Here is a 10,360-nt window from a genome sequence, read left to right as displayed (position 1 = left end):
GCTGCGATCCCTCCACTGGCTTCCGGTAGCTGCACGCATCAGATTCAAAACACTGATGCTGGCCTACAAACCCAAAAATGGACCAGCTCCCTCTTACCTCAAAGCCCTCATCACTCCTCGCACTGCACCCCGCACCCTCCGATCTACCAGCACTGCTCGACTGGTTCCACCATCTCTCAGGGTAAGAGGCAAGTATACTACAAGACTCTTCTCTGTACTGGCACCAAGGTGGTGGAATGAACTTCCCCTAGATGTCCGGACAGCTGAGTCACTGGCTATTTTCAAGCGGCGGTTGAAGACCTACTTATTCAGGAAACACTTCAACTAGCACTTCTTTCCTTATCTTTTGCATATTATTTAAAAAAAAAAAAAAAAAAAACTTTGACACTTACAATTTCATTGTAACTTTGAACAAATGTTTTAAACTCATGGTATCTTAAGTATGTAACTTAGTGAGCCAGCATTAATGTATTCAATGTTAGAGATTTAAGCACTTATGTACGTCGCTCTGGATAAGGGCGTCTGCCAAATGCTGTAAATGTAATGTATACCCTCAAAGCCCTCACTGGGCAGAGTAAATTCAGCTCTTGCTCACCTGACAATGGAGGCAGAGCCGAGAGAGAAACTACCTGCGCTCTAAATGGCGTTGAGAGCACTTTAGGTACGTAGCCGTGCCAGGGTTTTAAAATGACCTTTGAGTCATTGGGCCCAAACTCAAGGCATGCAGGCCTCACCGAGAGGGCCTGCAAATCGCCAACACGCTTGACTGATGCTAGAGCAAGTAGCAGAGCGGTTTTGAGCGTTAGGGGCCGAAAGCCAGCTTACCGCAGCGGTTCAAAGGGAGGTCCTTTGAGCGCTTCAAGGACCGTGTGAAGGTCCCAAGTGGGAGCGGTGAGAGGACGTGGGGGCTTCAACCGCCTAGCACCTCTCAGGAAACGCACAATGAGGCCGTTTCGACCCACTGATTGGCCAGCAATAGGAGCATGAAATGCTGCGATGGCTGCTACGTACACCTTGAGCGTGGAAGGGGTGAGACCTTTGTCCAGACGCTCTTGGAGAAATGACAGTATCAGAGATACGTCACACTCAACAGGGTCTTTGTTCCGTGTCCAGTGACCAGTCAACGAAGACTGACCATTTCTGGGCGTAGAGGCGTCTCGTAGACGGGGCCCTCGCCTGAGCAATGGTATGCAGCACGTCCTCGGGGAGGCTCAGAGGCTCCCATCGAGGAACCATACGTGCAGAGCCCAGAGTTCTGGCTGCGGGTGCTAGATTGTCCTGTTCACCTGAGAGAAAAGGTACCGCCCCAGGGGGATCGGCCATGGGGCTTTCATGGAAAGCCTGAATAGCTCCGAGGACCAAACTTGGCTCCTCCAGAGTGGGGCCACCAGGAGGACTCTGTGCCTGTCTTCCCTGACTCGTCTGATGACCTGAGGGACCAGAGCGATCGGGGGAAAAGCATAAAGAAGGAGGCTGGGCCAGTCGTGGGCCAGCGCATCTGTGTCCTTTGAAAAATAAGTTGGGCAATGAAAGTTGCTTTCTGAGGTGAAGAGGTCGACCTCTGCCTTCCCGAAAATCTCCCAGATTTTGAGAACCGTCTGGGGATGGAGCATCCACTCGTCCGAGGGGACGTTGCTCCGCGAAAGCATGTCTGCTCCCAGATTCGACTTGCCAGGTATGTGTGTCGCCCTGAGCGTTTGCAACCTGGGTAATGCCCATTCCAAGAGGCGCTTTGCCAGCATGTAGAGGCGGCTGGACGAAAGGCCACCTTGGTGATTTATGTAGGACACCACTGTCATGCTGTCCGACTGGACTAGGACATGGCGCCCTTCCAGGATCGCCTGAAAAGATCGAAGGGCTCGTTCTACCGCCAGCATCTCAAGGCAGTTGATATGGAGATGGCTGTCCTCGTGCGACCACGAGCCGAAGGCTGGTCTGCCCTCGCACAGAGCGCCCCAACCCAGGTTGGACGCATCTGTTGAGACCACCGTCCTTCTGGAAACCGCCTGTAGGGGTACTCCACGGCTGAACCAAACAGGGTTCATCCAAGGCTCCAGGGAAAGTGGCCGTGCCGCCAAGCGTGAGGTGGGACCCGGAGTTTCAGCCAGTATTGCAGGGGCCGCATTCGTAGGAGGCCAAGCTGTAAAACTGGAGAGGCGGAAGCCATCAGCCCTAGCATCCTCTGAAAGAACTTCAGAGGGAAACAGGCTTTGTTCCTGACAGAAGCCGCGAGCTGCTGAAGTACCAGAGCGCACTCTCGTGATATGACCGCCCTCATGCGGACTGAGTCGAAAACCACTCTCAGGAACATAATACGTTGGCTGGGGAGCAGTGAGCTCTTGGCAAAATTGACCCTGAGTCCTAGGCACTCTAAGTGGCTCAGGAGCAGGGATCTGTGGTGGTCTAGCTCGGTTCGCGACTGGGCTAGAATGAGCCAATCGTCGAGATAGTTCAGAATGCGGATTCCCATCTGTCTCAGAGGGGAAAGTGCCTCATTCATGCACTTCGTGAAAGTGCGTGGAGCTAGAGACAGCCCAAAGGGAAGGACTGCATATTGGTAAGCCACACCCTCGAACGCGAATCTCAAGAATCGTCTGTGATATGGGGCTATCTGGATGTGAAAGTAAGCGTTTTTCAGATCCAGCGAGAAGAACCAGTCCCTGGGGTAAATCTGCGTGAGGATCTGCTTCAGTGTCAACATACTGAACTTCCGTTTCATGAGGGAGAGGTTCAGGAGTCTGAGGTCTAAGATGGGTCTGAGACCGGCATCTTTCTTGGGGACAAGGAAATAACGGCTGTAGAACCCCGACCCGCTTTCTGAGGGAGGAACCATCTCTATGGCTCCCTTCCTCAACAGCATCAGCACTTCGGTGCGGAGGACCTGGGCGTCGTCTGGCTCTACTAAAGTGGGAATCACCCCGCGAAAACGCAGGGGTCTCCGGGCGAACTGCAGTGAGTAGTCGTATTTTATTATCCCCAACACCCACTTGGACACTCCGGGGATGGCCTGCCAGGCCTCGGCCCGCGTGACAAGGGGCTGGATAGTGTCGGATGGCAGGCCACTGATTAGGGGCCTGAACACTGACGAGTGTGGAAGAGGAAAATTGCTCTCTTTTAGAAAATGTGAAAACAAAAAATACATGAAGACAAAAAATAAATGAAGGAAAAAAGGCAGTCATTACAGTGGACAAATTATACATAGATGGACAACTATATCGTGATAAGGACATTACTCCCTGGCTTTTCTGAACACGTCACTTTCATTCCTGAGTCAATAACTGCCATAATCACTAAAACATGTCATCTATCACTTTTGTAACCTGGAACGTTCGTGGATTTGGTTCTCAGACAAAGAAGGTCAAAGTTTTTAATCATTTAAATAAATTACAAGCCGACATATGTCTCCTGCAAGAAACACATCTATCAGAATCAGATTATAACAAAATTAAATCATCAAATTACAGTCATTTATTCTCGGCTCACTACAACACAAAACAAAGAGGAGTATGCATTCTAATAAATAAAAAAATCTCTTTTGTTCATAACACCACTATTACAGACCCTGAAGGACGTTTCATTATTATAAACATCTCCATTAATAATAGCCCGGTCACAATTGGCAACTTGTATGGCCCAAACACACATGACCCATCCTTTTTCCAGACCTTTTTCTCTTCAATTTCAAATCGTTCTAATTGTCCAGTTATAATTGCATTTCTAGATCCAACAATAGATAGATGTAATAGTTTAGGCAATAAACACATTTGGAAATCTGCAGAAACCATAAAACAGTTCATGAGTGATTTTGGTCTTGGCGTCTACAGCATCCTAACAGTAAAGAATACTCATTTTTCTCACCAGTACACCACTCATATTCCCGCATTGACTTCTTTCTTACCAGTAACTCTATCATATCAAATATTTCTGAATCAAAGATTCATCCAATAGCCATCAGTGATCATGCCCCGGTAACATTAAAATGGAACACAACCAGTCAACATAAACCCAGCACCAGATGGCGATTTAACATATCCCTTCTGAAAGATCATGATTTTGACAGCTATTTCAAAAGAGAGTGGGCATGCTTTCTAGAGATGAATGACTCCCCGGAAACATCTCCATCTCTTCTGTGGGAAACAGGAAAAGCAGTACTAAGAGGAAAAATAATTTCATTCTCAGTTTACAAAAAAAGGAAAGAAAGGGATGAACAAGTAGAATTGGAACAAAAAATTAAACAACTAGAAGACATTAACATAAATAACCCAACAGAAGAAACACAGGATTCATTAAGAAAATATAAACTCAAATTGAACGAATTAATCAATAAACATACACAATTCCTAATTCATAGACTACGACAAGAAAACTTCCATCATAATAACAAATCTGGTAAATATTTGGCAAATCAAATCAAACAAAATAAGGAAAAAGCTACAATACCAGTGATTGTAGACACATCAGGGAAATCCACCAACTCACCAGAAGAAATAAATCAAATCTTTCAAAATTTTTATAGTAAATTATATTCCTCCAATAAAGACCCAGATCAGAAAGACATTGACTCATTCCTCAACAATATCAACCTGCCTCAACTCAGTAAACATGAAATACATACTCTTGAATCTCCCTTATCAGAATATGAACTTTTTAATGCCCTCAAACTCATGCCAAACAACAAAGCACCAGGCCCCGATGGATTCCCTGCTGAGTTCTACAAACACTTTTGGTCCATTTTATCACCACTTTTTATCTGTATGATTACTGAATCAAAACAAAAATCAAAACTTCCAGATACTATGAACACAGCCACAATTTCACTCCTTCTTAAACCAAATAAAGACCCAACATTACCATCAAGTTATCGCCCGATTTCCCTAATCAATGTAGACGTTAAAATCATCGCCAAAGCACTAGCTCATAGAATAGAAAAAGTCACACCATCTATAATCCATCCAGATCAAACCGGTTTCATCAAAGGTAGACTTTCATCCAACAACACACGCAGACTTTTTAACTTGATGCATTATTCATCAACTCAAAAAAACAAAACCATCATAGTTACTCTTGACGCAGAAAAAGCTTTTGATAGGGTCAATTGGAAATTCCTGTTTTCCACATTAGAGAGGTTTCGTTTTGGGGAGTCATTCATTAATTGGATCAAAATTCTGTATACATCACCTTTAGCCACTGTCATCACCAATGGACTAACATCACATATCTTCACACTGCAACGGGGGACTAGACAAGGATGCCCACTCTCTCCTTCATTATTTACCATTTTCATTGAGCCACTAGCAGCAGCTATCCGTCAAAATAGCTACATTAAAGGAATTCAAACACTAAACATGCACCACAAAATTAGTCTTTACGCTGATGATATATTACTATATTTACAAGACCCCTCATCTTCATTACAAGAAACGATTAAACTCATTGATTCATTCTCAAATATCTCTGAATACTCGATCAACTGGAGTAAATCAGCCATACTTTCATTACATTTCAACAGCTTGGATGTGACATCCCAGACATCACCTATTCCTTTGTGCACTAACTATATCACATACTTGGGCATTAATGTTTCCCCCAGGCTGTCAGAGCTGTTTGGACTCAACTTTACTCCATTACTTAAAACAATAAATGATGACCTTCATCGCTGGATGAATTTACCACTATCCATTATGGGCAGAATATCAGTAATTAAAATGACTATACTTCCTAAATTAAACTATTTATTTACAATGACTCCAGCACTACCCACCCTCACCTGGTTTAAATCACTAGATTCAATCGTCACTAAATTCTATTGGAAAAATAAGACTCCAAGAATTAAACTGACTACACTACAGAAACCAAAAACACAAGGAGGACTGGAAGCACCACATTTCTACCACTACTTTTTGGCCAATCAGCTCCAAAACATATACAAATGGATTCATCCTAACCCATGAGAAAGCACATGGAAAGATGTTGAACAGTCAATTTGCAAAGAGATGAACATTTCAGAATTACCTTTCTATAGTCAGACAATCAAAAAGCATCACTGTTTTAAATCACCAACAATAGCCACAGCTCTGACAGCCTGGTGGAAATTTCATCAAATCACAAACACCCCTCTTGCACCATCTAAATACACCCCGATCTGGAATAACCCAGATTTTATAGTTAATAAGAAGCCACTAAACTTATGCACATGGGTAGATAAGGGCATCACACAACTTCAACACATCCTCCTTAATAACAACTTGGCACCATTTTCCCACTTGGTCCAGAAATACGGCATTGGGAATAATTGTTTTTTGGAATATTTACAAATCAAATCATCTATTCAATCAAAAATCGACACTCAGACAATTAATCTAGACCTTTCGCCTCCAATTTCAGAACTAATTAATATAACCTCACCAAAAAAACTACTCTCTCAAATATATAAAATAATATCCAAATCAGACAACACATTAAGCCTACCCAATGCTAAATGGGAATCAGACTTATCCATTGCTCCCAATGCCGCTTTCTGGACACAAATCTGCAAAAATATCTACTTCATGACAAAAAATGCCAACTTACAACTTATACAGTATAAAGTACTTCATAGATTTCACCTAACTGGACAGAAATTATTTAAAATGGGTTTTACTTCAGAAACATGCTCACATTGCACACAAAACACCCCAGACACCTATTTACACGCTATTTGGCTTTGCACCTCAGTTAAAAAATTCTGGGAAAATGTTATTGACTCACTATCCAACCTTATGGGGTGTCGCATCCCGCTATCTCCCTCCCTCTGTATATTAGGTGACGTATCCATAATCAATTTAAACAGTACAAACAGTCAATTACTCCTAGTGGCTCTAACTATCGCCAAGAAAACTATACTCATGAACTGGAAATCAAGGAACACCATACACATTATAACTTGGAAAAATTTATTAATAGAGTACATCTCCATGGAAAAGTTGTCCACCTCCATTCAAAATAGTACATCAGAATTACACCCTTCTTGGTCATCTCTCTTTAACTTCAAACAGTCATGAATCCACTGACCTTCTTTGTCTGAAGCCATCCTCAATGAAACACCATCAATAATCCCATCAATAATCACACATGATTGGGAGGAGGGGGGTCAGGAAGAGGCAGCTACACAGACTAATATCAAATATAAATAAAATACTTATAAGATTATATTTAAATCTCTCTCTCTCTCTCTCTCTCTCTCTCTCTCTTTTTCGCTGCTTCTGGACCCTGGTTGGATGTGGCATACTATGTGGCATACCATGCCATGTGCAGTTCTGATTAGTTGTGGGTGGGTGTGATGTGGGGCCGGGGGCATTGGGCTTTCGCCCTCCAGCTTGTACTTATGCCTGAGATTTCTTATCTCCGGTTGGCCCATCACTTGTCTCGCTGTTTTAATGCATCACATATTAGATGAGGTGTGAACACATTCATTTGGAGCACAAAAAAAAATATATATATATATATGTGTGTGTATTTTATATATTTATAAATAGCTAATATCTATATATAAAAGCACACACATAGGGTAAGTGTGGCGCGGGCATGGCGGCCTGGGCTTTGCACTGGGCTGGTTCCATGCTACACGCCATGCTTTTTTAATGCATTATACACTAGTTGACATAAACATATCATGATTATAACAATGAAAGCCAAAAACAAAAAAAAAAAAACAAACAAAAAAAAAAAACAAACAAAAAAAAAAAAACAACAACAACAAAAAAAAACAACACACAAACAGGGTAAGCGTGGCATGTGTGGGACGGCTGGGGATGGGGATGGATTTTGGGACCCTGGACCCGGCAGCACCTCACCTTGATAGCCCATTGTAATATGATGCTGGCGGGGGTCTATACTATGCCAGGGCCATGAGGGGTATCAGAAGCAGCTTTATAATACCTTATTATTAATAGCTGTATCAATATTACCATTATTATTATTATTATTATTATCGTTGCTATTATAAGTACTACTATTATCATTACTATTAATGGCTGTATCAGCATTATTATTGCTATTACTACTACTATTTCTATTTGTCCTCTTCCTGATCCTTTAACCTCCCCTTCATGAGTATATTTGTAAATATGTTTATCATTACTACTACTGCTAATACTATATTATTATTTCTTATTAATTGGGTTTTTTCATTATTATTATTATTATTATTATTATTGCTATTACTGTTGATACTGTCACATTTTATATCTGTTGTACTTCCCTACATGCTCCTTCATTCATATATCTCCACTCCCACACCCAGTTACACTTACAGTCACACACACACACACACACATTTTGTATATTGTATTTTGTATTCGTATTTTGCATCTAATTTCTCTTCTGTAAATATTGTAATTGTCTGTTTGCATAATAAAAAAAAAAAAAAAAAAAAAAAAAAAAAAAAAAAAAAAAAAAAAAAAAGAAAATGTGAAATCTTTATTGTGTTTGCCATAACAACAGCGCTTTGCGTGGACGCAACGACGGTGGGCCCAGGTCGCATAGCCGGCAGGCGAGAGAGCTTCTGGGGTGGTCCGGCCGTGGCGGGACTTTGCTCTTTCCTCTTCCTTCCCCAACGATCAGGAGGATTTAGAGGGCGTCGGGTCCAGCACAATCCTCTGCCGGGGGCCCTGACGTCCAGGCGGTTTAGCGCGCTTAGTGGGGCGAGCTGGGAGCTGCTCCTTAGGGGGCGCCACCTGGGGGGCAGAAGGGACAGGTTTGCTCTGGCGCTGAGTCGGCGCAGTCCTGGGGCGACTCGGGGCAGAGGTGGAGCGCTTGGGCAGGAAGTGCCGCATAGCCTGGGACGACTTCTGTGCTGCGGTGAAGCGCTCCGTAAACCCTTCTACGGCCGGCCCGAAGAGACCGGATGGAGAGACTGAGGCATCTAGAAAGGCCACCTTGTCGCTCTCCTTAATCTCGGTGAGGTTAAGCCAGAGGTGGCGCTCCAGCACGACCAGGTTGGCCATGGATCGTCCAATGGCTTGGGCCGTGGTTTTTGTGGCGCGCAGGGCCAGATCTGTGGCGCTGCGGAGGTCGCAAAAAGCAGGTTCACTAGGGCTCGACTCATCCAGTGAACGGAGAAGCTTTGCCTGGAACACCTGTAGAATGGCCATGGTGTGTAGTGCTGAAGCGGCTTGGCCCGCAGAAGTGTAGGCTCTGCCAGCCATGGCAGATGTCATCCTGCAGGGCTTTGAAGGAAGGGCTCTCTTGCTTTTCCACCCCACAGCCACGGGGGGGCAGAGATGAGCAGCCACGGCCTTGTCCAGGGGCGGCAATTGCTCATAGCCCTTCTCCTGAGAGCCATCTACTGCGCCGAGAGCTGCAGAGGAAGTGCGTAGGCGGGCCGAGTAGGGGGCGCGCCACGACTTTGTGAGCTCATCGTACACCTCAGGGAAGAACGGGGCAGAACGCTGGCGGGGAGCCTGGCGGCTTCCCGGCAGGAACCACTCGTCCAGCCTGCTGCGCGTCGGCTCCTCAGGAAGGAAGGAGCGAGAGGGCGAGCGTCGGCTCACGGGAGGAAAAAGACGGGGGGGCGTGAGGAGCGGGGTCACTTCCATTAAAGAAAGCGATCCGCGAGCGCAGAGAGGCGAGACTCATGCTCTCACAGAAGCAGCATGAGGACTCAGTGAGTGCAGTTTCAGCGTGGGATTTACCCAGGCAGGAAACACACTCCTCATGGCCGTCATTGTCATGCAGAGGGACTCTGCATGTGCCACAGTTGTGATGCGGCATGGCTGCCGCCGTTAAAGCGGCGCTTTTTTTGGAAATGCTCTTTTAGAGCGGTGAAAACCGCTGGAAGCTCTTTTTGTGATCGCCGGATGGCGGCAGGAGATCGCTGAGAAGCGGCTGCAAGCAGGAAGCCGGCAGCCCGAGAACGGCGCAAGAAGCTCAGCTGGTCTCAGCTGGTCCGCTGCGGTGCCTATTCAACGGCGAAAATCCAGCGAAGGCGTTCAGAGGAAATTCAGCGAAGTGAAGTCGTCACTGAAGGAGTAAGATCTGATTTCCTCTGGCGATTTGCCTGCTTATATAGCTATGCGCCCCTCCCCTTTTTAGCGGGCTTTGGCGCGCTGTATCGCCACAGGCTCGCGCAGCTACGCAGCGCCGTCATTGGTTTTAAAAAAGTTTACAGATTAAACCAATGGCAGTGCAGTTGCACTGCGTTATTGAAAAAGGCTTCAGTATTGAGGAAAAAAGGAGCTTTTCCCCATACGCAGTATGAGTGGAGTATCGAAAGGGAAGCTTAGGATACACAGGATGGTAAAGATGGTGTTCTGGTCACTACAAACAATACAACAGAGAAATCACTCTCACAAATAATAATAATAATAATAATAATAATAAA

This window comes from Tachysurus vachellii, chromosome 14 (assembly GCF_030014155.1).
Source record: "Tachysurus vachellii isolate PV-2020 chromosome 14, HZAU_Pvac_v1, whole genome shotgun sequence".
Taxonomy (NCBI): domain Eukaryota; kingdom Metazoa; phylum Chordata; class Actinopteri; order Siluriformes; family Bagridae; genus Tachysurus; species Tachysurus vachellii.
Note: the sequence above shows the minus strand (reverse complement) of the source record.